Source organism: the organism of the source record quoted next, unplaced genomic scaffold, assembly GCF_019419815.1.
Source record: "Pyrus x bretschneideri cultivar Hongxiangsu unplaced genomic scaffold, Pyrus_bretschneideri_v1 Contig26, whole genome shotgun sequence".
NCBI lineage: Eukaryota > Viridiplantae > Streptophyta > Magnoliopsida > Rosales > Rosaceae > Pyrus > Pyrus x bretschneideri.
In genome coordinates, this window is record NW_025999568.1 from 5,830,699 (window position 1) to 5,852,208 (window position 21,510).

The window sequence follows — 21,510 nt, forward strand, 5'->3', positions numbered from 1 at the left end:
TTTTAAATTTCAAAAGATAGTAAGTGATTATGGAGAAATAAAAAAAAAGTAACAAAATATTTATAACCATCAAAATATTCAAGGAAAGCTAGACTTCAAACATCAAAGTGCACAATTTCAAAAAGTTTAATAGCTCTAGACTTGGAGGAATTTGAAGGCAATCTAGAAAATTCTGAGATGTGACAAGTTTCATTGATAGGTGTTTCACATAAACTAGAAAACAAGGTGGACAAATCAAATTTTGAGGGATGGGCTAGATGTTGATCCCACAAATAATGGTCTTGAGCTAGGCTAGAGCTAGCTTGGAATCCCTTTGAAATTTTAAAATCCTTTGACATATAATACAATCCATTGAAGTATAGCCCTTCATCCATCGACTTCTTGGTAACTAGATCCTGAAAAATAACATTTTGAGGGGGGAGATTGCAAGGCAGTTTAGACAGTCGATAATTTTTACAACAGACAACAGTTGGAAAGGAAAGGATGGAATGTATAAATCTATGGACTAAACATTGTCTAAGATTGATTTTATCTTCCTTCAATCCATAACTACATAAGCTTTACCATTTGAAACATACACTTGAGAAGGTTTGGACAATTTCTCAAAATCATACAAATTTTTAGTTTGACATGTCATGTGAACAATGACACCTGAATCTATTATCCAAAAAGCATGTACAAGACAAACATTTAAAATAGTTCAGAAAACATTTAAGGTACTTGAATTTCTTCATGAGATAAACCATCAGCAAGAAATCCAGGAAAGTTACCAAGTAGTGCAATTGGACTCTCATTCTCAGCACCTAATATGCCATCACTTATGATGCCATCACTCTCACCACTCATTTTCCTATTGAAGATAATCTGCAAATTCATTAATAGTAGGGCAGCTGGATTTGTAGTGAAATTCAACAACCCTTTAGTAGAGGCAGTAGCTGCATTGTTTGCAGCAGCTATATAGTTTGATTTGTGATAAGGATTCTATGGATCTTTCTGAAAAATCTTGTGCTATTTCGAAAAATTTGGTTTCAATTTAGGATGTAAGATTTAGCAACGAACTCTAAAATGCCACAAATTGTTGCAATAAGTGCATTTCATTTTCTGATGTATGTTTTCTCTCTAGCCTACTTATGGTTGGACACATAAGCTCTTAGATTTAGACATACTTGCCTTTGTCTCCAGATTTATTGCCTTTGTAAGAACTTCTTCTCGTTGAATAGTGGCACAAACATTTGTAAAACAGGGAAGCTTTGTATTCATTATGATGTGATTGCGTAGATCTTCATATTCTAAACCTAGGCTTGCCAACAACTGAAAAAATCTTGTCTTCTTCAACTATTTTTTACAGCATGGGAACATCAATACGTGGGATATACAGCTAGCTCATCCCATATACTTTTCATGCTACCTAGATGTTGAACAAAATGCTTACCTTCTTGTTGTAGACCAACAATATCTTTCTTGAGTTGAAAGATACGAGCAACATTATTTTGGTTGCCATATATTGCTTTGATTGCATTTGATAGAGACAAGGAAGACTTAGAGAAGCTAAAGATTTTAGCAATATTCTACTCCATATAATTGAATAGCCATGACATAACCAGTAGATCCTTGCGCATTCAAACTTCATATATAGGAGAAGAGATTTCAGGAGCTTGTATGCTCCCATTGATATATCCAAGGTTGGATTTCCTCTAAAACCAAGTGTAACAACTCTTGGCCAAGGAAGATAATTGAGTTCATTCAACAATACAAAACAAAGCTATTAATTTGGATTTACATCAACCTTGGAAAAACTTGAAGAAAGAGAAGCAAGTGAGCTCTCAGCCTCCAAACCAAAAGGATTGTCTTCTGCCATTCTTGTATAGAATGTAAGATGACAAAGATGAAAAAATACAGAGACATGACAATTAAGGTTTCACTCTGATACCCGTGTGGATTTTGGTAAGATAAAGTTGTATGTTGATCTTGTGAGTAAGATTTACGGAGTACGGTTGTCTCCCCTTCTATTCTCATCCCCTTCCCTCCCCTCCTGTCACACTTTGTTTTTTGTCTCATTGTCTCTTTAAAAAAAATCAGCATAAGATATTGACATGGCTTGTTTGTAACCATTCAAGTAGGAAGGAAGGGAAAGGGAGAGAGATTAGGAGGGAAGACAATCCTCCTCCAAGATTTACAATGGGCAAGAATATATAGATGAAAGAAAGTACGAGAGAAAACAACGGCAACAACCCCTTCCATACTTTAAGTCATATCTAGCATCATTATGAGTGATTGAAAGGTAAAACAACTATTACAATCTTTAGGTAAGGTCGTAACCACAACCCTAACAACTAGGCAAGGTGGTAGCTACAACCATATGTAATCTTCCAATACTTCGGCATGCACCTTTGAATTGAGAATGAGTTTGCTGAAAATTTGATTTTGAGCATTGTGCAGGGGGATTGCAACTCCTGCGATAGTAGGTCTTTAGTTGCATACCTTCCGTCAAAGTTTGAATCTCCTTTCTCATTTCTTTTCATTTGATACTCTCCCAGAAAGAGAGAAAACCTTTTCTTATGAATTTACATAATATTGCTTGGAAGACCTCATATGGATTAAAATAATTATGAAACGAATACACAACAACCTTAAAACACGACATAAAATAATTGGCATGAAGTAATCTATTAGTATTGTATTGCGTCATATAAGTTATTCTTTCTCAATTATGACAAACTTAAAATGTCTTCGAGAAAATAATAAAAAACCTTGTAGTATGGTATCAATTAAAGTTAATTAGGATCAACATTCTTTTGTTTTTAAATTTTTTATGGATGAATTAAAAGCAAATGTTGGGGTCACCTTTAACTGAATTCGGCAGCTTCTGGCAAACTGTGTGCATGTCTATGTAGCCGCAGCACCCAAATCCAATCATGTCAAAAATTATAAGAGTTCTTCAAATTAATAATTAATTTTAATTAACAATATTCCAGGTCATCATTGTCAAGGTGGCCCCCATTCCAGCTTGGACTTTGCATGCACGCGCTATCCTTCCCTCCCCTTGTCCCTTATAAGACTGTGAAAAAAGGGTATGGACTCACTCACTCACTCTCTCTCCTCTCTCTCTCTCTCTCTCTTCTCATCTTTTTGCTTTGTTTTGTGCTCTGTGTTTTTTCTGTTTCTAGCAGCAGGCGTGGCCTCTGGTTTTCATTACTCTCTCTCTCTCTCTCTCTCTCTGTAAAATCCATCAAGAACCCATCAAAACTCATGCTTTGTTTCTTTCTTCTTTAATCCTTACACATACACAGACACAGAGACACAGTGATCATCACCATCATGAGAGAGCAAAAGCAGACCGAAGCTCGACTCTTTGTCTTCTAATTCTCCTCCCATTGATCATATCAATTCTCTCTCTCTCTCTCTCTCTCTCTCTCGACCCAGCAGACAGAACAGAGAGATCTCCATAATTGAACATCATTGAAAACCCAGTACAACTGTTTCCCAATTTCGTACTTTGAACCACTACAAAACCAGACAAAAATGGAGAGGTGGGATATCAAATCACTCCAAAAAAACCGAGGACCCAGCTCCAACCGACAGAGCAGAGACAACCCATCTTTCTCCTCCTCCCTCCTCGACTCCATTTACCGTTCCATCGACGAGACCACTGCCGGCGGCGAAGGAGTAGCTTCGAGGAGCGAACAACACCAACGCCTCATCTTCTACAAAGAAACCATGAAGAAAAAACAGAGCACCGCCGCCGCCGTCACTACCAGCGGCCGACATGGCCATGCACGCTCTAAAGAAGACCAGGAGCACGAAATCATGAGTCTCCGACGAGCCTGCTTGGTGGAGAAGTGGATGGAGAAGAAGGACGCTGAGAAGTCCGTACCTGTTCGACGAAATTCCATTGCGGATTTCGAGACGAAAAAGTCTAGATACAGTCACCAGAACGAGTTCCTGACGAATTCTAGTTCCAGTTCTTCAGATTCGAGTGGTGGGTTTTCTTCCTCGGAGTCGGACTCCATGTACGGAACAAAGTCGAGGTCCTCATCGTCATGCTACAGCATGCACAGGCCAAAGCCAATTCGAACCAGCATTTCGTCTGAAAAGGTTCTGTTTGATGATCACCAGAGAAATCACCATCACAATTCACAGAAGAAGAAGCACGAGAATGGCTTCATGAAGACGAAATCGAAAGCGCTGAAGATTTACGGCGATTTGAAGAAGGTGAAGCAGCCGATTTCGCCAGGTGGTCGACTGGCCAGTTTTCTCAACTCTCTGTTCAATGCAGGGCACGTGAAGAAGTCCAAAATTGATGATTTGGGTGCGGAGAGAAAATCGTCATCAAAGTCTGGACAAATGGGGTACTCAAACCCGAGTAGTACTTGTTCGTCAGCCTCTTCGTTTTCGAGGTCTTGCTTGCGAAAAGCGCCTCTTTCGAGAAGTGAGTTGAGTGGCATCAGTAGCAATATTGATGCCGCGAAGAGGTCAGTGAGGTTTTGTCCTGTGAGTGTGATTGTGGATGAGGATTGCCGCCCGTGCGGACAAAAGACTCTGCTTAAAGAGGAGTTGGATTTAATGGCCTGTGGCTAGAGCTGCCGCGGCCATTAAACCTCCAACAAATGAAGACGTTGGAGTTGAGCGTTGTGTGATGGATGTTGATGAGGATGATGATCATCGACGTCGAATTGAGGAAGTTGCCAGAGATTACTTGATGAAGAATTATCAGAAGAAGCACGACGAAGATGATGATGCAGAGAGCTATGCAAGTTCTGATCTCTTTGAGTTGGATACTGCTGGGGTTGAAGAAAGGTACCGTGAAGAACTGCCTGTGTATGAGACTACCTTTTTCGACAGAAATCGAGCCATTGCTAATGGTTTGATTTTGTAATTTCCATGGGGGGAATAGTTTGGAGGAAATTTTATTAGGTTTTTAAAGTATATGGTTTGGGGGTTTACATGAGAAAATAATATAAATCAATTTCTCTCTTTCTTGTGGTAATTCTTTTATTGATCTCTTGGCTTTTTTCGTTTTTCATTTTGTTTCATGTTTTCCGATGAACGGTAGAAAGTATATGATTAATAGTGTATGAGCGCAATCAAGAAATTTGGTTACAGCTTATAGTTTCAGTAACAGAACACCTTGTTAGTTCAACTTGAAATACTAATGAAGATTGAAAGATGTTGATCGTTCATACCATAAACTTTAAAATAAATAAAGAGATTTAGATGAGGTACTTAAAGGTGAGGGCAGATTTTCTACCCATTTAACATGTGGACCTCCCTTGTATACTTCAACGTAACACTATCTTTCATGCACTACATAGATATACGATATGATCTATGAAGGACTAATAGTCAAAAAGCTTGATCTTGTTAATCACCTTTTTATCATTTATTCTACATTTTATATAAATAAAACATGATTCTAATTTATTTAGCTATAATTTTGAATAAAGTTACCGATCGGAGAGTGGTTCTCATAGGCGGCGTGGATTTACCGGCAGTAAAAAATAGGTGAATGATGAGTTTAAGGGAAAGAAAAAAGAGAGATAAATGTATGGTCTCCAAAGCTGTGGACAAAGGATCTAAGTTTTCTTATCTGGCTGATCTCTATCCCTTGATGTCAAACTCGGTTGCCTTCGAACCTAAGCGATTTTCTTTATATCTGAAACGCTGCTCATAAACTTCACTGTCAAACCAACTTGAAATATATCAGCCTAAAGTCATATATTTTGTGTGGTATCTCTCGAAATTTGCTTTTTAGTTTTCGCAAAAAATATATGAAAACAAAGGCAAGAGTTCAAACCTACATGGCTTTTGTGATTTTGAAGACAATCATGTAGCATAATCAATTTATGCACGTACATATCAAATAATTACTAATATTATAACATATGAATTTATTGTGTTGCATACATGATCGTGTTCTAATACCACTAAGTAATTAATCATATTTACAAACTTTTAAGATGAATACCCTCACACAACATAGATTGAGGTTATAAAAACAGAAACTATCCTTCTTATACAAGAAGTAATTATATATAGCCATTAGGGTTAATGAGTTTGCCATGTACAAGATTTGGTATGTTCGTATTTTAGATTAACACATGATGTATTATTTTGGTTTTAGTGAATACAATGTATTGAAATTGAAAAGCGTTATTTTAGTTTCGACAGATGATGTTTTGTCCAATGGTGGGTCATATGATTGCTTCCAAAAAAAAAATTGGTGGGTCATATGATCACATCAAAATAATGACGCAGTACGATATATAACCAAGGTTTTTTCTCTTTGCTTTCAGCATTTTCAGAGCACGCTATAGAAGCTTAATTTGATTTTAGTTTAGTGAGGTGAGGAAAGGGAAAATGATGTTTTTATGTTAATTTGGTAAGAAGAAAAGATTGAAGAATTTGAGGTTTTATCATAAGATTAATTGTCAATTTGGGGAGCAATTCCATTACTTGTAAGTACATGTAAGGTCCTTCATTTCACTGATGTGGTACTAATACTCTCAACATGCCTCTTCACCTATGACAAATCTTCAAGCCTAGCATGTGAACAATACAAATTGGGTGATGTAGAGCACGTGTAGCCGTTAGGCTCACAAATGAGACAACTTGCTATAATACCATGAAGATTTTGAGGTTCCACCATAAAATTAATTGGCAATATGAGAAGTAGCCTAATTACTTATAAACACATGCAAGGTCTTTCCTTTTACTGATGTGTGATTAATAATCTCAACACAAGACACGCATATTGCTTGATTTTATTTCATTTTTGTGTTAGTTTTATATATACAGTAGTTGGCATATTGTCTCTCCATGATTGGCGCTTAGAAGCGCGGCAAGTGCTTCAGATCAAAATGCAAATTGTCCAAAGACACACAAGCTTTAACAGTTGTGTTTCGAACCAGTTACTTCATTTGAACACAAGGTGTGGTTTGAGGAAAAAGTTTGGAGAGGGAGGAAAAAGTTTGGAGAGGGACACATCTTTAGAGGTTGCCACAACTTTGTTTGAATTGAATATCCACACACATGGGAAATTTTTTGGGAGATGTGAGAATTTGGTTGCTGAGAGTTTTTGGGAAGGAATTAACAATTAAATTAACATATAGTTTTATTTTATGCATATATTCTAAGAGACTTGCGAGGACCACAAAATCATAACAGTGTGATATGCTAAATAAATTATCATGGCATCATTCTTAACTAAATTGTTTAAGTTTAAAACTAGCTTGGACTGTAGGAAAAGAAAAGGCTAATCTCTGGTCAAAAGCGGCATAGGATGAAATGGCTATAAATAGATTGGAAAATTGGCTAGGTGGGAATATAATTTTTTTCTTTTTTTTATAATTGATATTATAAATTGTGTTAGTGCTTGTTGATACAAGTGTATGGAATATAAATTTAAAATTATTGTATACTTGCTTATAATTCAATTGGTTAAGAATATCGAAATTTGTATTGTTTGCGATCTCAAATTTATCAATGATTACGTGAACAACAAACGCTTCTAATTAAGATAATTAATTTTGTAAATAGGGTAATATAATTTAAGCTAGTAATCTCTATATCACTAAAGATTAAGGAAATATATTCTGTCATGAAATATAACATTAATTTTAGTTTGTTTTTCTTTGTTTTTTAATGGAGCCGGATATGTGACACCACTTTTTGCACAATTTTGGACCCATGTTTTTGTAGGGCTCACTCTGTAATATATTTTAACGATCCGAATTGTCACATCCCGGCCCAGGGTGGATCACTTCCCGGGCCCGCTCCACCACCGTAGCACGATATTGTCCGCTTTGGACTCCGACCACGCCTTCACGGTTTTGTTTCTGGGAACTCACACGAGAGCTTCCCGATGGGTCACCCATCCTGGGAATGCTCTCGCGCGCTACTCGCTTAACTTCGGAGTTCCCATGGAACCCGAAGCCAGTGAGCTCCCAAAAGGCCTCGTGCTAGGTAGGGATGGGAATATAACATATAAGGATCACCCCTGGGCGATGTGGGATGTCACAATCCACCCCCCTTAGGGGCCCGACGTCCTCGTCGGCACACCACGGTCAGGGTTAGGCTCTGATACCAAACTAACACACCCCGAACGAGATCAGGGCGTGCTGGCCGCCACGTGGAAGTAACGTAGCCATGTGCACAGTGCGGAAGCTAATAGAGTCGTAAAGTAAAAGTACGAATAATTAAAAACTAGCATACATAAGTTAAAAGTAATAAGTGCTAGCGTAAGTGAGACACAAGTTCAGAGCAGAAAGCCTAAAGCAGTCCAAACTAAAATGACGCTACAACAGTACACCCGAAGGTGGCCCTACGCTGGTGATCGTCTGTCAGAAATGCCGGGAAAGCCCTCTGGGAAACCACCAAACTTGCTAGCTAGCTAGAACCTGGAGGGACGCAAAACAAAAGCGTGAGTGGGCAAAAACAAAGCTTTTGGAAAACCATTTAATAAACAAGTTCTAACCCCTCGCCGTAAAACCTGTATATTTTCCCAGAAATTGATTTAAATGTTTATTAGTTATATGCCATGCATTATATTATCGTCGTTATGCATTATTAGTTGCATTATTGGGCGTATATATTTATATACATATGCATATTTGGTGCTGTGGACGCACAGGTAAGTGCCAGGTAAATGTTATTCATGTTTACTTTTAAATGGTGATTTGAGATACTTAGAGAGCTCGTAACCTGCGCCCCCGGTGTTAGTGCTCCCGCCCAGAGTAGGGCACAGTCCTTCACGTGTTGTTCACCTCCCGCACCACACGCTCAGCTTGGATCCAAGTTAGGTGCACAGTCCTGTCGTACAGACCACTTTAGGTGGTTCCGACTCGTAGGTGACCCGCGATTATTCGCACAGCCTTCACGTGATCGTAGCACTAGAACGTTTATATGTATTACACCCAGGCCTGTCGTACAGACCACTTTAGGTGGTTCTGACTTGTGGGCAGGTTTAGTTATTGTGATGGAGATTTGAGCTCTAGATGCAGCCGTACAGGTCACATTAGGTGACTCCGGCTGCCAGATTATATATTATTGACATGATTTATACCTGAGCACTTGCATTTCATTCTGAGGTTCCGACATGGCATATTCTTGAGCATGATTGACATATCTATATATACGTACATATGTTTACTTTCTGGGAAGTATACAGGTTTTACGGCGAGGGGTTAGAACTTGTTTATTAAATGGTTTTCCAAAAGCTTTGTTTTTGCCCACTCACGCTTTTGTTTTGCACCCCTCCAGGTTCTAGCTAGCTAGCAAGTTTGGTGGTTTCCCAGAGGGCTTTCCCGGCATTTCTGACAGACGATCACCAGCGTAGGGCCACCTTCGGGTGTACTGTTGTAGCGTCATTTTAGTTTGGACTGCTTTAGGCTTTCTGCTCTGAACTTGTGTCTCACTTACGCTAGCACTTATTACTTTTAACTTATGTATGCTAGTTTTTAATTATTCGTACTTTTACTTTACGACTCTATTAGCTTCCGCACTGTGCACATGGCTACGTCACTTCCACGTGGTGGCCAGCACGCCCTGATCTCGTTCGAGGTGTGTCAGAATTGTCTATATTTTAGGTCTTCCCTCAAATATCATGTCTATCAAAAATCACCAAGAAACCATATGATTGTTGAATTAAGTGATTAGAGTTTTTTTGTAGAACCGTATTCGTCCATTTCACTACAAATGAATGTCTTAGTAGTTTTGGGTTTGTCTCATTTTTTACAAGGATGATCTATGAATGATACCTTAAAAGATAGACGCTACAAAAACGTGTCCAAAAAACTGTGTAAAAAAAATTAGTACCACGAATTTACCCCTTTTTTTAATATATACGATATTTATTTACACTAAAAAGATATAGTTTATTTCTCTTATTTGGAATATGGAGATCAAGATGACAGTTGATTTTTGGGCTGCATGTATCTGTGGGAATAAGTGCTTTATTTTGTATGCAATAAAATACCATTTGGTAATTTTGCATCTATTGTTGGTGAAGTGGGAGAAGTTGCTTTCAGAAGTGGGAAAGGTAGTCCATTGAAAATAAATGAATGGGAAGCTAGGAAATGTGAAAGGAAAAGATAGATAGCATCCCCTAAGAATGATAGTGGGCTATGAGACCACCTACGCAATCCATGCGTTGACCAGTTTGTTGGATATTAAGCTATTAACCCTAATCATGTTTGTAAATCGCATAGCCCCCTTAATTAGTGGTATATAAGCAATGTATAAGGAATATTTAAGGGTTAGTAGAAATTCTTCTTCAAAAAATTTCATGGTCAATTCACAATATCAAAACTGGTCATATTATAAATCTCTATATGAAAATTATCACTGTAGAAAATTAACTAAAACTAAGATCGTTTGGTTAATCAATTGTAGCAAATAGAATCAGCATTACAAACTACAATTGAGATTGGGGAGAGTATAACTTGAAATAAAGAAAGATCTAACTGCTTGGACCACATCAGCACTAATATAAAATCATATGTGATGCTAATTATAGCAAATAGATAGATTGTTCATTTAGTCAATCAACTGTAGTATTTCAAACCATCTATCTATTTACTACAGTTGATTGATTCACATGGCAATATTTAATATGTTGATTTATAATATGATCGCTTTCGACCATCAACCCGAAATTCTATGAATCAATTATAAAGAGATTTGGGTGGGAATATTCCTACTCATCAATGCTTTAGTAGCTAAGTATTGTACCATATATAAACCATGGTTTTGGCTGGCTGCAATTTTTTTTAAGCATACATCGTCAATAAGCAAGCCATAATATGCTTTACAGATTGCTAGGTTTGAAAAAAGTTATAATATGTGGAGGCAAATTTCCGTCAAGGATAGATTGACACTATTAGGCAATTGACGAACACTCAATAAAAGGGGGAGGGTGTCCACCAAAAGGCCTCGATGCCTATGTCATAAATAGTATAAGAGAAACTAAACAAAGAGAATTCTAAGTAGTAAGTGGCGATTATCTTTTCCCAATTTATTTTGATTATTTATAAGAGAGACTCCTCGTAGGCATCCTGGAAGTAGGGTTGCAGATCATTCTAGGCGGACCTCTATGTTCTGCTAGCGATATACAAACTACACTAGACTAGTGGGGCATTCTCTGATGGTAGGCTCGATCATTGGCAGATGAGTTTGCAGGAGCAGAAGGACACCCAGGGGAGGTTTAGAAGAGTTGACGCCTGCCTTCTTGGGTCGGGAAGGCACGGTGGAAGGAATGGGAATATGAATATCATGGGCCCGAAGGACAGCTTAATATGTATATGAGCCCGAAGACCTATAGGGCAGTCAAATGCTTAGCTCATTATTGTCTGGTATGTGGTATGCTCACGATATTAAGAATAAATCCGTCATATTGAGTTAATAGTCCACATGTCGTTCTTTTATTAATTGTGATTAAATTAGGTATGTACATAATAATTTTCAACAGAGAAAAAAAAAGTTGGAAAAGAGAGTATATGCTGCTTAAGAAAAGAAAGAATGAGTAAATAATAAAAGGAAATTAGCCAATGGAAAATTACTGATGGGATATATGTAGTGTACTACAATCTAATATCATATAATATGAAATATCCTATAATATGATGAGTGATGTGATTATTCTTGCGAGTTCTTACTGTGTCATTCTTGCACGCTCATAAATCTACCACAAAAATTACTTAAAGCTATATAGTTAAGCATATTGAACATCCCACTGTCTTTATTGTCATTCAAAACCTTTTATAATGTTGAAAATCGTTCACAGCACACGGAAACCTTTTATAACGTTGAAAATCGTTCACAGCACACGGAAACCTTTTATAACGTTGAAAATCGTTCACAGTACACGGAATTAATTCTTACCATCATTTTTACGGATTGAAAAGAAGCAATTAATTATTAGTTGAACTATTTACATGATCGGGAGTTCAGATCTTGATTTGTTGATATTTGCTGAGTTAGGGTTAATAGTGTGTATATATATACACTTAACGTTGCTCTGGACGTAAGCAAGACATCAACAGATGCATGCAAGATAAGAAAAAGACTTACCCAAACTATAATCTAAGAACTCAGGTCTAGCTAAGAGAATCGATCTCATTGATTAATGGTCACCTGCAACCACCCAATTAATGGGTCTCAATCGATTAATCCATTAGTTGAATCTTAACTGTCGTTTTAGCAGCGTCCATAAGGCAACATATACCGACCTTCTAATAAAAACGACGAGTTGTTGCCATCATTATTCATGCAAGCACTAGGGTTACGCATTTGTGGGCAAGCTTTTGCATGGACATGTCACTTACCAACCATGCACAAGTCACTGGCACAATTAATTCAAATGAATCAATAAGCAAAATTTTGATCGATCGATTTATGTGGCTCTTACCAGTTTGGTTAGGATCCAAGCATATACGACAAATGACTTGATCTCTAAGCTTTGCCATATCCACATACAACGGTGCATGATGGGGTCACTGAAATTAGACAACTCTATGATCTAGGCAACACTGTGTCCCCAAGTGATAATAAGGCTGTATTATTTTTCCAACGGTTCTCAATAATTTGGGATATGTACTCTTCGATTGGTGTGTTGTGATTGCTGGAGGTCTGTATTTATGTTCTTTTCTGCATGCATGAATTTTTTAAACAGTGTTAGTTGGTTTCTGTCGATTGCATTTCTTAGCCGTTGATTGATTGGTTAATGCACAATGTTGTGAGGAAAGAAAAAGGCTTACGAACTTGTAAAGTGGGAAGGTTGTACCCAAGCTGAGAACAGAAAGATCTACAGGCAGAAGTGCTTGCAAAACGAAAGCACTTTGTCTTTGCTGCATATAATATTTTTATGGGTCATTTATATTGATGGTTTAATTAGGATAAGAAGCAAGCAATTTGGTTTCTATATTTTAAAAATTGTAAAAAGTAGAAAAAACAATCTCTAAAGTTACCAATTATTTTTAGGTACTAACAACAGTGAGAAAAGAGAGAATCGAACTCTATTGAAGATCTTGAGTGCATGAGTGAATGTTCTTTAATCAATGTGCTACAATCCTCTTGCTAAAGTTACAAATTGTTAGCACTATTTGTCCCCCTACTCATCAGAATGTCATGTTAATTGCTATATTTTATATGAGGGTTTGGTGGACCTATGTTTTGCTTACGAAAATAAGCTAACTAAGTGTTATGTCAAAAACACAAAAGTAAACTTGATTGTAACTAATCTTTAACTTGATTCTTACACTTCTAACCCAAAAAGAGAATTGATTAAATCAAATCAAATCAAATCCCCTTTTATTAGAAAGAAAAAATGTTTTTATTTAACCCTTCTATTTTGCTCATCTTTGCCTTAATACACTCATAAATTCAAACTTGAAAATTCTTTTTTTGAGTGGTGCTTGTCACATGCCGTTCTTAATTTTTAGTTGTCGAATCAAATAAACTGAAGAAGATCAATGAATAAAAATTAAAAATAAATATATACAAATAAAATTAATGCGTGAACAGCACCGCCCCTTCTTTTGGAAGGAAAGAAAACATTAGAGAACGACTGTTTTTTATCTTACAAGTTACGACAAAACAAAAACAAAAAAAAATATCAAAGAAGGGAATAAGGGCCCGGTAGGGTAAGATAGGAGCCACCAAAAGCACCGGAATCCAAGCGTGCTACAGAATAATTGGATTTCGGATTTGGAAATTGGAAGGCTGGCCAACGCAAACAAGTCCAGTGACTTTATGAAATGGCGTTTTCACCGCACGTGGTGGACTGGGCCAGCATGTTCCAGTCCTGTCGCGCATTCACACGTGTGCAATCTCCTCGTTTATCGCAGATCCCGACGAGATACGCTGCCATTTACCTTTGCCCCCCTATTGCATGCCAATCAAATCACCACCACTCATGACACGACACGTGTACTGATTCGTCATGCATCTGCCTTTGTTGGCTTTGATGAAGAAAAGTACAAAAAAGACCTTGGAAATTGTACGTGGGACGTTCTTTGAGATGGGTAGTTTTGGGATGAGGGAATTTGGAGGGAGAGGGAAAAAGGGAGGAGGAGGAGACAAGGCAGCTTTAGTAAAAGAAAAGAAGGTGGTGGTTTTAATGGTGTTTGTGTGTGGCAGTGATAAAGTGAAAGTGAAGAGAATTTTGGTGATCCCAAGAGGATTGCTTACAGTGATATGGAAACATACGTTGCAGCCTTCTTTTTTTCCCTTTATTTTGAGAAGGGAAAGAGATTTGATTTAAATTTTTATTTTTTATTTTTAAGTTTTGTTTATGAGCGCTTAAATAATCGTACATATCAATATATGAATTGATTATGAAGTTCATATTAATTAACGGGTGTTAATGACTTAAACACGGCCATTATATTAGATTTGTGTCTATTATAACATATCAATGAGAGTTTGCAATGTGTATCTATCATAAAAAACCCCTTTAATTCTTCAAGTTCCCTTGAACTCAACATGTGATGGATAACACGAGAAAGAGTTTTCTACACTTGTTGCATGAAAGATGTGTCTCATATTTCTGGTCATGTGCTGCTCGCACGTGAAACACTCGTTCTAAGCAATGACTGCATGAAAATTCATCTTTTATAATGTAATTGAAAAGAATGAATGAAAGTTCTACTGCAACCATAATTTTTTTTTTATACTCTAACGTAGTGATTCTTTTTAGGGCCGGTCTTTTTAAATCCTTGTGCTCTTAAGTCTTGCCTAGCGCTTTGAAGAATAGTATACGACCAAATCCTGCAGTAAAGAACTCTCTCAATCCATCTCTTCCTCCTATTTCAGAACAGAAAAATCCACATATTTTCATGCAAAGAAACATGCACTAACTGCAGTGGTCATGCCAGTCCTATAAAATCAGGTAACCATGACAAAAAATGTAGTGAAAACAATGTGGCTTTGCCGAATTACTAACCACATACAGCAAACAATTGAATTGACAACGATTGCCAAGGACACGTACTACTTATAACTTGTGCTATAATTTTCAGCAAAGGGTGGTGGTGTGGAAATTGAATCTGATAAAGAAAAGATGGTGAGTTCATATATATTATGGTGAAAGCAACAAGCCTTGAGAGAGAGAGAGAGAGAGAGAGAGGGCTCCAAGACCACCAGCTCCAAGTGAGGGATGTTGACATGAGAGAGATGAGAAACCCTAACCCTAGTGCCAGTGGGGAATATGAAGTTTATTGGGATTTCCTCCAAAGTGAAATTATATCATGTGTGGTGGCTAGTGAAGCAAAAGACAGCAGTGCAATTCCCACTATACACATCTTTTTAGCATTGTGCTAAATTTGGCCTTACAGTCTCAGTCTATCATAATTTCTTGGTCTGCCTTCAAGAATCATGTGTAGATACACACAGAAATGTCATCATCAATTCACACATTACTCTATAAAGCTGTATATATAGGCACTTTAAATTTTCCAAGTAACAAAAATAAGATTAATTTCGTGCCCATCAACCTTTTTTCTTGATGTGAATTAATTCAGTTCTTAATCGCAACATATTATGTCAATTACCTGTGATGTGTATTGGCAAACTTGAAAGAAAAAAAAAAATTGTTTGGTTACTTAACCTGCAAACCAGACATAATACAATTAAAACGACGTCTTACAAATAAGAAGTCACGAATCGAAAATTCATGGTCAATAATTCTTGGTGCACTTCAATGATGAAAATGACTCCTCACCTGCAAACCATGAGTGTATTGGTTAACCAACACTGTAGATCTTATATTTTTATTTTGGTACATAAATTAACAGTCCAATATTGCAGTCTAAACTATAGTTGACAGCACCATTTCTTGGTGTGCCTGCAAATTCACTTTCTAATTTGGAATGTGTCTTATCAATTCTCACCATGCATGTACAGAGCAGTGCCAACTCTAAACCATTTAACCTATTTTTACTGTTATTTGAATTCTTAATCATAATAGTTTGAATAATTGCAGAATATCAATGTCTTGCAGTAAGGAACTTGCGTACAATTTTCTATCTTAATTAAGAATTTTTCTTGATACTGAAATTCATAGTAAATAAACGATATTGGACCCAGTTCAAGCAACACTATCATCTACAGAAATATGACATATTTAGATTCGTACAGTGAGATTAGCAGTCTGAGAAGTTGCAGTCTAACTCAAATCACACATAGTGCTGCCAGTGTCCCTTTACCACGGTGGTGGAAAAGTGTTGAGCCTTGCATGACAGTGTGGGTTTGAACTCCATCGGTGGCTAATCTAATATCTAATTTAACAAAACCTATTGTTTAACAAAAAAAATCACACATAGTGTTCTGCAAAGTCATTCAAATAGTACAACCTACAAATAAAGCCATTGCGTGTTAGCGCATCTCTTGCTCTTAGCGCTTTACTAATAACATAGAAAAGGTTTTTCTTGCTTCTGGTGTTGACTGCACCAAATATTGAAACGACGGCTGATCATTTTGCAAAATGAAAGCAATTGATGTGTTCAAATATCAACAAGGAAGTCATTGATTTTGATTGAAACTAGAACGATGTCTAGCTGAACATATAAATGTAGTTATGTTTGTGTACCTAACTGATGGAATTTACCCGCCCCAAAATTACACTATAATTAACAGTAGTAGTAGTAGTAGTAGTAGTAGACGACGAATAGTACGTAGTGGTCTCAAAATCAAGTCCCTGTTGCATGTGTGGGATTTAGGCATCTGTCTTTGTTGCTATCGGACTATAACTATCCAGATTGCCATACCAAATTCACTGTAGTTAGTCTGACAGCAATCAGAATGAAAATGAAGTGGAATTATTATTCATTCAAAGACTTGACCTGACCACCCTCACTTTCCAAATGCTTATTGTCTATTGCTTCTTCCATGCATGCATTATGCTGCGGCTACAGTATCATGTGAAGTACAATCCCGACTTAATAAAAAAGGGAGCGGTTCTCCTTGCATAGAGGTGGCAAATTTATTCATTGGGTTGTTAATGGGTACCCATTAAGATCCACTTAATTTGATATCACCATACACCAGTGACGGAGCTACACAGAGACGAGGGTAGGGCTAGGCCCATCCTGGAATTGCTTTATATGTACATATTTGTGAGCTTTTCTCACCATAAAGATTGTGCGGCCTATTGGTTGTTAAGTTTGACAACATCAGAGGGGTGATGGGTTCGAAACTTGCAGCAGCCAACGACATCTCTGCGTCTTTTATAATCCAACCTCCCGTTTATTTTTATAAACCTAACCTTATAACTAGGCTTCATAAACCCAACCTTAGCTCTTTTTTTATATTTTTTATAAACCTAACCTTATAACTAAGCTTCTGTTTAACCATATAAAATTCAATTCACTCTTTTAGTCGGTTCATATAAAACGAGATCTATACAATTTAGAAGAAGATCAAATCATGTTGAAAGGAAATCTCATAGAAATAGCTTTGATTCTTGACCTTAAATTTTCGTTCAAGCCTTTGTCCCTCTTAACCAAAACTTGTAAAGAAGTTATGTTCTTATGATATATTCTACTCAACACCAAATTTTTCATACAAATTTAAGCTCCATCACATTTGTTTGATTAAAAGTTTCCATGCCAATAAAAAAAAAAAAAGCTTTAGTTTTTCTCCAACTAATTATGTTGATATAAGGCCCTTCCTAGGACCAATTACTAGCTCCGCCACTGCCTTATACAATCATTACTACTAATCTCACTTCCACATTATGATGATATCAAATTAAACGAGCCTTAGCAAGTACCCATTAACAACTCAACATGTTGATTTGCCACATCTATCCTTGCACATCTTGTTTACTTTTAGCCTATGAATTGAATCAATATTCTTAATTGAAAGAAATTGATAAAAATGTGCACAAGGAAAACAATGAGTGCATATATCATTGCTCAAATAACAATGGGCTATTAGTTAGTTCTCTTTACACATAATTTGTGATGGGCCTGTCATCTTGGGCCTATGCCCTATTAATTGGGCTAACGTATTCTTTATAGTAATTAATTATGACGGGGCCATGTACTTTCTTAACAAACGGAGGTTCGAACTTAAAATCACTACATAATTGCAATATTATATGCTACCACAAAAATATTTCATTTCGGTTGGTTATGCAATTAAACTAAGTAACTTCAGGCCCTCAATTATTTAGAATCAACGAACTCTAGATTCCAACTCAATCAAATAATTTATCATCTCCGATGTGAAATTTCATTCATATAAAAATGAACAAAATAATTTTCTCATCCGTGGTGAGAAAAATTCTCAAGATTGTTTTGAGTCTACCAAAATCGACATATTCATATACTCATTTAGCTATAGACGCAATGAACTATAAACTGTCACTTGAATATCTTTATTGATGGGAATTAAGTATCAATAGGCTGAGATCCGTTTCTTATCATACAATGAGAGTTAAAAGAACTACATAATGATCACTTGTATTAAAACGCATCACTGTAACAACCCATGACACACCCCGATCCGGAATATCCATTAGGACCTCAAATCGAGGTGTGCTGGCCGACACCAGGAAGGTGACGAAGCCATAAAGTGTGATAATGTATAAAATGTGAATACATTAAAATCTTAAAATGTCTAAGTATACAAGTGCGCGGTGAGCGGGTCTGAACCCATTTCATGCGTGATATAGAGTATAGGTACAGTACAGTAAGGTAAGATAATGATTATACCATCAAAAGAAGCCACCTATACTGGGAAGTGCCACAAATCCTCGTCGATACAAAATCTTTGTTGCTAGTACCTGGAGGGATGCATAAATATAAAATGTGAGTGAGTGATCGAAACAAGGATTTTCAAAATCATTTCCCATTAACAAAGGTAATAACCCCTCGTTGTAAGACCTGTATAGTTTCCAACAAATCATACTACGTAAGAGTATGAAATCAAAAGTATACTAATAGTAAACCCGGATATATACCACTATCCAGCATCTCAGCAGCAATACAAATAATCACGTGCTTAAAAAACCATACTAGCATGCAAGTCATACAGGTCACGATAGGTGACTCCGACTTATGTGTTAGTATTGGTTGATGTGATATGTGTACAGTTGTACAGGTCACCTAGACCCATTTGACCGTGCACTCGTGTACTTAGGCATTTTAAGATTTTAATGTATTCACATTTTATACATTATCACACTTTACGGCTTCGTCACCTTCCTGGTGTCGGCTAGCACGCCTCGATTTGTGGTCCTAATGGATATTCCGGGTCGTGGTGTGTCAACCCGTCTCTAACTTTACGATTTTATTAATTTTAAATGAGTGAATTGATGAAAATACCCCTAGAAGCGAGGATGTTGACTTTTGTTGACCAGCGTATTGTGAGACATATGAAACATTTTTTTAGTGTATCCTCGTAGTGCTTGCCACTACGAACGTGTGGGCGCAAATGAAATCAAATTCGGAGTTACGACGAAAATTTTACGAAACTACGAACGTGAAGGGCGATTTGATAATTTCACGCTTACAGGAGATTTTCTTTCTGTTTTGTCTTTTATAGGATTGGACTGTCAGTTGAGTGGGTCCCACAACCCACTTTTTTTCCTCACTCCCGTGTTCCCTTCCAAATGCTCTCGGCCTCTCATTGGTTGCCACCTCACTTCTCTCCCTGCTCCCTCACCTCTCTCTCTTCCTCTCATTATCATCTTCTTCTCTAAAGAATAGAGGCCAAGAACCAACCACACCACCACCATACCGTTGCCACTCCGGCGAGGCGGCCACTGTCACAACCATGCTCAAAAACACTCTCATTTCCTTTCTCTTCTCTGTTTTCTCCCTCATCTTTCTCGCTTTAACACTCTTTCCCTCTCCGGAAACCACACACCACCACCACCAAATTACTCTGGCGAGCTAGACCATCAAATCACCACTGTGCCTTGTCATTCCCTATCTCTGGTAGGTGGGCTAAGGTTGCAGGCCCAATCCGAACCAAACCCAGGCCAAAGAGGTCGGGTTATCCTTGTTCGCGGCTAGCCCAACAGGCTGCAACCATGGTTCGGACGTCAAAACAACGTCGTCCTGGTGGCATGCTCGATGCAGCTGGGTTGCAAGCCAACGCGCAAGTCAATGGTAGTGCCACGATGGTGGTGCGACGGCCGTGCCGCACAGTGTTCCACAAATTTATTTTTTTTCGACTTTTCTAGGGTTTGAAAAAACCTAAATTGCTTCTAATTTATTTGTATGCTTTGACTCACAAATTCCACATAGCAAAATAATTGCGTTATGAAACATATAGAATATATATATATATATATATATATTAGAAGGAAAATATAAACATCATGTTCATGCATCATCGAGAATGTTTTCATGCTTCGTGAATGTTTCTAATATCTTCCTTTATTTTAAGTATACCTTATTGGCAGAAAACAAATAAAAGCCTTTGAATTTTGTAGAAGAAAACCTCCTCCTACAATCCTTCAATTCCTTAGCTTCTGGCAAGAGCGTGCTGATAACGTGTGAGGTGTGTGTTGTATCACCCTATTGTGCCTTTATCTATAGTAGTAGGATATGTTAAATCCTTACCCTTTTAGGATTACAACTCTAATAAGATATTAACTACTAAAGGGAATATTCAAAGATATCCCTAGATACACTAGGATTTACACAATCACATTCCTATTCTAAATTTGACTGTAACACTAACTATATATTAAATAATGACTCAGAAGTGAACAACCACATAATAAATAATAGGGAACTTTAACGAAAAGTTTTTGGTACTGTTCACTTTAACGAAAAACCACATTTTTACATTAAAAAGTCAATCCTGGTACTATTCACTTTACTCTTTATTTTGTCTTTATCGTTAAAACTCAAATTTTTCAAACCATTTTTATTAGTTTTCCTTAAATAATATTTACAACATTATTCTCATATTTTGTGGCTTCTCAGCCAAACTTATTTAGAAAAAGAATCTCCAAACTGCAGCAAGGATATATATGAATGTTAGAAACGCTAGTGCATTTAGTAATTTTCATTTTATTTTTAATACTGTTGATATTACTACCTGCAATTTATATATTAGGAAGAATGGGAGAGTTTGAACTTGTACGCAATGAGTTGGAAATGAAGACTCTTGATATCACGACAATTCATCAGTTGTCTGCATGTATAATTAGCCCCCTATAGTTTAAGACTAATTAATTACAATAACTTAGGTTGATATTTCACCATATGTTATTACAAACAATATTAATATTCTAGGGTTTGAACCATAACATAGTAGGTTAAAGAGAAATTGTCTATGTACAGGGCAATGCCCCACTTTTGCATTTTTGTTCTTGTTTTTTTTTTTTTTTTTTGGAGAACTAGGTAGAGAGAGCAAAGAAAGCAGTGAAAGGAGATGCAACGAAAGAGATGCTTCAACCAAGTGAAAACGTCACCCCCTACACTGCCAACTAACAACTAATGAGGACAAGGAAAACCATCATTGTTCAAAACAAAAACCAGCGAAGATGGGGGCCTA

At 37.0% G+C, this 21,510-nt stretch overlaps 1 pseudogene; it reads left to right on the top strand.

Moving 5' to 3' along the window:
- Positions 1–3,071: 3,071 nt before the first annotated feature.
- Positions 3,072–4,974, top strand: LOC103961532 (annotated as a pseudogene).
- The last annotated feature ends 16,536 nt before the right edge of the window (positions 4,975–21,510 follow it).